At 43.2% G+C, this 6638-nt stretch overlaps 1 protein-coding gene across 1 annotated transcript in view; it reads right to left on the bottom strand.

Annotated features, from left to right (window-relative positions):
* Window positions 1–2728: 2728 nt before the first annotated feature.
* LOC147319813 (uncharacterized) overlaps window positions 2729–6638 on the bottom strand; it is a 14980-nt gene continuing 11070 nt past the window's right edge. Inside the window, exon 6 of the transcript XR_015131599.1 lies at window positions 2729–3332. The gene's annotated coding sequence lies outside the window, so the exon portion shown is untranslated. The remainder of the gene's footprint in view (window positions 3333–6638) is intronic.

Genomic DNA, 6638 nt, shown 5'->3' with positions numbered 1-6638 from the left:
ACAAATTCCCCTTTCCTTGATAAAAGTCAACTTATCCTGATGCGTTTTAGCTTTAAACTGCTTACAATTCTCTAGTAAATGGTTGCTGTGTGAACAAAACAAACAACTACGCAGAACAACGGAAGTTGTTCTGCTTCCAGTTGATTGAGCTTTGATTCCTGGCACTGTACTGACATTAGTGGCAAAACTACTTCCTTTTTTTCTTTGCTTGGTAGAACTTGAAGCTTTAAAGCTGCTTCCAGATTGTGAGTCTTGGATGTTGCCAAACACTGGATCTGATGCTACTTTTACCTGTTTTATTATAAAGGCAACCAGATCAGTGAACACTGCTCTGTAACCATTTTGTTCCTGCAGTTCATAGGCAACAACTCTCCATTTTTCCCTCAATTTGTATGGAAGTTTCATAACAACCATTCTCATATTTGAGGGCAAATCCAACTCCTTCATATAAACAACTTGCTGTGTTAGATTCGAACATCCTTGAAGAAAAAGAGAGAATGACTGTAGACCTTTCACATCCTCACTTTTAATAGGTACCCAACTCACAATCCTCTCCATATATGCAGAGGCAATTTTATTTTCGTTCCCAAAATGTTCTTCAAGAAGATCTTTGGCTGTGGAATAGCCCTGCTCAGGTGGTAAGTGCTGACAACTATGCACCAAATCCCTAGGCTGCCCCCTAGTGAACTGCTCTAAAAAATGCAAACAGTCGCTCCAGTTATCAGTTTTAGCTTCCACTCCATTTTCAAAGGCGTTCATAAATGATCTGTACTGTAAAGGGTTTCCATCAAACACAGGGATGTTTCTGGCGGGGAGGACAGAAGATAAGTTTTGTTTTACAAGCAAAGTAGTGATGTCATTTTGTTTTTGCATAATATTTACAATCTCCTTCGTGCAGTTCCCAGTCAAAGTAGGAGACTGAGGCTGTGTTTACTGCGTCACTTGAGCTGAATCATCAACCTGATGTTGGGTTTGACTTTGTCTAGGTACGATTACTTGTGATTCAGATGCAGAATTTATACCAGAGTAATCTCTTGATGTTGGAACAAATGTATCGGCACAAGGATTTAAACTAGGCGCTTCTTGTACGTGCCCTCTTTCAAAATAAGAGTTCATTCCATCAGAATGCTCAGAGCTACAAACTGAATTTATTTTTAAGACACGAAGCTTTGCATTAGTGGCTGCCAGCTCTGTTTCCAAGGATAATGTCTCCTTTTCTTTTCTCAGTTTTTCCTCTTGCGCTTCGATAGAATGTTTTTTCTTTAATGCAGCGAGTCGCTCCATGAGCGCTGCCTTGTCAGCCGCAGCTTTAATGCATGCGGAAGATGTTGATGAAATTCGACTTTGCTGTGACAAGGTTTTTGAAGGTGGTTTTACACTTGAGATATTAGAGACACTGTCTTCAGGTTTTATTTCATCCAAACTTTCAACAGCTTGATCATTGCGAACAGTATTGTTTTGTTCAGTATACGGCTCGCCCGCCTCCTGCAACCAAACCTTTACTTTGTCCATAAAAACAGAGAATGCTGTCACCTTCGACTGAAAATGTGCAACTTGCCTTTTCACTTCATCTTCTGGCAGTGGCAAACTTAAAAAGGATTCTTGCAAAGCGTTTGCATCTTGATAGCATTTAATAAACTTCCCAAATTCAGAAGACACTTCCTTAACGTTTTCATGTGAGGTCATTAAAGCGGAAATTTTCCCCATGTACTTAGATGCTTGCTTACACATTGAACTGCGCTTTTCTTGGCATGTCTTTATATACAAATCCAAGCCTTTTGGCGTAAATTTAACGCTTCTTTTCTCTGCTTGCATCTCAGTGTCATCCTCTCGTTTACTCTTAATATCCGACATTTTTATTGTCTTCTTGGATTATTTCAAACTTTATAAAGATGCACAGCACACTGAGAGTCCATAGCCTAAAGTACAAACATGACATCCATTTACCTGCCTTTTGCAGCGAACAAACATTTCCACAGAGGGCGTTGGCATGTTTCAATTAGCGATCCTATTATGCACCAATTTAGTACGTCAAAACTCAGTTCATCAGTCTTTGTAGTGAAATTATGTCTTTAAACTCCAATAGTTTCACCGTTTTCCTTTACGGCTTAAACAATATTATCACTCACCAGCTTTGATGAACGAGTGATATGTTGATCCAGGCCTCAACATCAAATCCGTCTGGATTACTCACCAGACGATCCAATACCTTTTATTCGAGTTCGACGGTGATCCTTGAAATCCTTATATCCATTAATGAAGGATTATTCCTTTGTCCACGGGAAGGTTTTTTACTTTGTGTAGTGGCAATTCCTTTACTTTTGAATGATCAAACGTCCCACAACTTAAAGTCCACAAGCCACTGCTGCACTGAGGTAATATTTCGTACGCAGGCAAAAGAAGTCCATTGTCCAAACCTTTTAGTTGAGAGTTTTGGTTTATTTATCCATTTGGCAAGCAATAACAAGATCCTTCCTACTGCTTCTCCTGCTCTGGTAAAAAACCATAGGCCCACCCCAATGCATGCTGGTCCTATACCAGTCTCTTTATTTATAGAAACAAAATGGCCCTACAGCTCTTACTGACTAATTTAACAAAATAACAACAAACAAAACAAATCATTTAAAACAAAATATTAACCAACAAATAAACCCCAAAATATAAGTAAACTAACAACAAACTTTAACTAATTTCAAAATAATAAAAAATAAAGAACAAATAGCTCCAACAATCTGGTTTCCAGGAATTACTGAGTTCGATCCTTTATTTCTACTGGTCACGCTCAGTCAGGTTAAATGAGCGCAGCTAATGAGCTGCAGAGGTAGCAGAATCAAAATGCTTTATTAATACCAGAGGAAATAATGTGGTCACAGTTCCTCCAATACAATCAATAAATAAAATATAATATGCTACAAAGTTACAAAATATAATAAAGTAGCTCCGATATATAGCTTTATTCTAAATATCCCAGTTTGTTACACAAAATTTAATATAGATAGTTAAATTAAGGCGCCCCTCAACAGATTTGGCATGAAAAGAAGGGAAGTAACATGGGGAGTCCACCTTAACTTTATTCACTGTAGTGTCTCAGTGCTCGTGATGCAGGGGCAGTGTAAACGGAGGATGGATGGAGGGGGGTGGGTGCTCCACCTTGGATATGACGATGATGATTACACTCCTGCTCACTCAGTGGAATTTTTCTGCTGCTGGGCCCAAACTCATCCTTTCCTTTTACTGAGCTCACAGGTGAAACAGGCTCTTCCTCGCTCCACGCTTCTGTGTAAATGCATGTAGCCCCGCCCCTTCCAAGGTCACATGATGTTGCTCACTTCCTGAGTGAAAATACAAGATTTTTTACACTTGGCAAGTAATTTGGAGGCAGAATAAGGAAGCCGTATAAGTATTTAATCTTGTCTGTAGACTGTATACTACAAAGTTCAACACAGCCAGACTTTCTTTGAGTCAGCTGCCTCAACAAAGTCTTAAAGAGATAATAAAGACAGCGGTTATCAACTTTCTCTGTTGAGATGGGCTTTTTAACCCTGTGAGGTCATCATCACTGATGACCCTGAACCTAACTGTCCCAAACCCTGTGTTGTGGTTAGTGTCAGACGCAGAGTCAGTATAATAAAGATAGCCATGGACGACTTTCAGGACATGCTTACTAATCTACAGCCTAATAAATCAAATGAATATTTCCAGAAACTGATCACAGGTGACCCCTCACATCCTGCCCACCAATTCTTTGACCCGCTGCCCTCTGGTCAGCACCCCAGCTCAATCAGGTCCCACACACCTCCCCCCACACCCCACCCTGACCACCCACCCACAAATCTGAGCCATGGTCTGGGTAACCCTCATCACTCAGGACGCTCACACACAGACTCAGTTTGCACTACTTCAAAGCACTTTGCAACCTGTTCTTCCAAATTGTTTATTTCTGCACAGTTGTTGTCGAGCACCCACAATTTCGTTGTACATGTTCAGCGACAATAAAAAGCTATTTTGTTTAATTCTATTTAATGTGAGGAGCAGGGTTTTTCAATTCAGTTCAATTCAATTCAATTTTATTTATATAGCGCCAAATCACAACAAAAGTCGCCTCAAGGCGCTTCATAGATACAGAGAAAAACCCAACAATCATATGACCCCCTATGAGCAGCACTTTGGCGACAGTGGGAAGGAAAAACTCCCTTTTAACAGGAAGAAACCTCCGACAGAACCAGGCTCAGGGAGGGGCGGGGTCATCTGCTGTGATTGGTTGGGGTGAGAGAAGGAAGACAGGATAAAGACATGCTGTGGAAGAGAGACAGAGGTTAATAACAGATATGATTCAATGCAGAGAGGTCTGTTAACACATAGTGAGTGAGAAAGGTGACTGGAAAGGAAAAACTCAATGCATCATGGGAATCCCCGGCAGCCTACATCTATTGCAGCATAACTAAGGGAGGATTCAGGGTCACCTGGTCCAGCCCTAACTATATGCTTTAGCAAAAAGGAAAGTTTGAAGCCTAATCTTGAAAGTAGAGATAGTGTCTGTCTCCTGAATCCAAACTGGAAGCTGGTTCCACAGAAGAGGGGCCTGAAAACTGAAGGCTCTGCCTCCCATTCTACTTTTAAATACTCTAGGAACAACAAGTAGGCCTGCAGAGGTACGAGAATTCATGAACACATAACTCCAATTTTAGCCAAATTACATTGGCTCCCTGTTAAATATCGTATAGATTTTAAAATTCTTTTGTTCACTTTTAATATTTTGAATAATTTAGCGCCCAGTTATCTTTCTGATTTACTCCATTCATACAATCCCAACAGGGCACTTAGATCATCCAACCACAGGCTCCTAGCACAACCTAGGACTCGAATGAAGTCGAGAGGCGACCGGGCCTTTGCATCCGTGGCACCCAGACTCTGGAATAACCTCCCCGTTCATATTCGCACTGCCGAGTCTATCCAGTCTTTTAAATTACGTCTTAAAACTTATTTTTTTGATTCTGTCTAGTTGGCTGTTTTAGCTTGTTGCGTTGTTACCTATTGTTTGTTGTCCTCTTCTATTGTTTGTTTTAACTGTCTCGTGTTTTTATTGACTGTGAAGCACTATGGTCAACACTGTTGTTTTTAATATGTGCTATATAAATAAATTTTGATTTGATTTGATTTGATTTGATTTGCAGAGCGAGAGCGAAGTGCTCTAATAGGGTGATATGGTACTACAAGGTCATTAAGATAAGATGGGGCCTGATTATTTAAGACCTTGTATGTGAGGAGCAGGATTTTGAATTCTGGATTTAACAGGAAGCCAAAACAGGAGAAATCTGCTCTCTTTCTAGTCCCTGTCAGGACTCTTGCTGCAGCATTTTGGATCAGCTGAAGGCTTTTCAGGGAGTTTTTTGGACTTCCTTGAACCATGCCACCCTCTTCCCAGGAGGAAGGGCAACAAACTGGCTATTATATTAAGATTTGTAAATTGAAAGCACAAGAACACGCTGCTGAAACAAGGAAGAAAATTAAAAGGATCTAATGTCTTTATCAATGAACATCTAACCAAACACAATGCTGAAATAGCCACAAAAGCACGACACCTTAAGAAGCTGGGAACATTTCAAAGCACTTGGACGACAAACTGTAAAATATTCATTAAACTAAACAGATCACCAGAGGAAGCCAAAGTTCTGACCATTAAAAACATGGCGGAGGAGGAGTTGGCCGTCCGACTGCGGTCTGGAGTGTGGGGCCTCCCTGCTGCTGCGGAGTCGGGGCGGTCTGCCTCCCCCCACCGCAGGGAAAAGGGTAACACCACCTGGGTCTGGGTGCAGTTCCCCCCTCCAGGGGCGGGGGCACCTAGACCCGGTTTGTAGAGTACGCTTGGGGAGTGTGATCGTGTGTACAACGTCTCTTTATGTCTGTCTCCACGTTGGTTGAGTGTGGAGTAAGTGCATATGAGAGCGTGAGGGTGGGAATGGATGTTTGTATCTGTGTGTGCCTGTATGTCTGTGTCTATATGTCAGGTTGGGTATCAGACGCCACCTCTCTGGGGACATCTCAGGCCCTCCAAGGTTTGGAGGCCTATCTCCCCCTACCACCACTTCCCCTGCCAGTGGCGGACTCCCTCAGGTGTCGGTGCGTTGGTGGTTCTTTGTGTCTGGGGGTGGGCGTCCAGGTACACACCGGCTCTCTCCTGGTGGCCGCTTATCGGGGCCTGGAGCCTGGGGCTCGCTCGGGCCACTTCGGAGGTGGGGTGCCCCCGGCCTCTCGGCCTGGGGCTCGGTCACTCAGGCACGGCTGGCTGCCGGCGGAGCTCACGGGCGCGTCACTGCAACTCCCCCTGGCTTCTGCTCCGCGGCTGCTGAGTGAGCCCTCATCTGGGACTCTCCTCAGCTCTTTCTGGGACAGTGGCGCGGCTGCCCCTCTGTTGGTCTTCCTTGGTCTCTTGTGTTCTGGGGGCCTCTGGATGTCTGGAGTTTTGATCTCCTCCACACCTGCTTCATGCCCTGGAGGACGGGGCTGTGGCCCCCCCACACCCTCTAGCAGATCATTACATGAAGGAACCTTTTAAAAAAACAAGCGCGTCCATGCTCACAGGTGTACACACGGGTGATCACACCCACAAACTACACCCTTTTTGGCTCCTACCTCAA

The sequence above is a fragment of the Aulonocara sp. 'chitande type north' Nkhata Bay genome, linkage group LG11 (assembly GCF_057382095.1).
Source record: "Aulonocara sp. 'chitande type north' Nkhata Bay isolate Kocher_YH1m ecotype deep benthic linkage group LG11, A_spYH_male_GT1.1, whole genome shotgun sequence".
Classification (NCBI taxonomy): Eukaryota; Metazoa; Chordata; class Actinopteri; order Cichliformes; family Cichlidae; genus Aulonocara; species Aulonocara sp. 'chitande type north' Nkhata Bay.
This window is presented reverse-complemented; position numbering and strand designations above follow the sequence as displayed.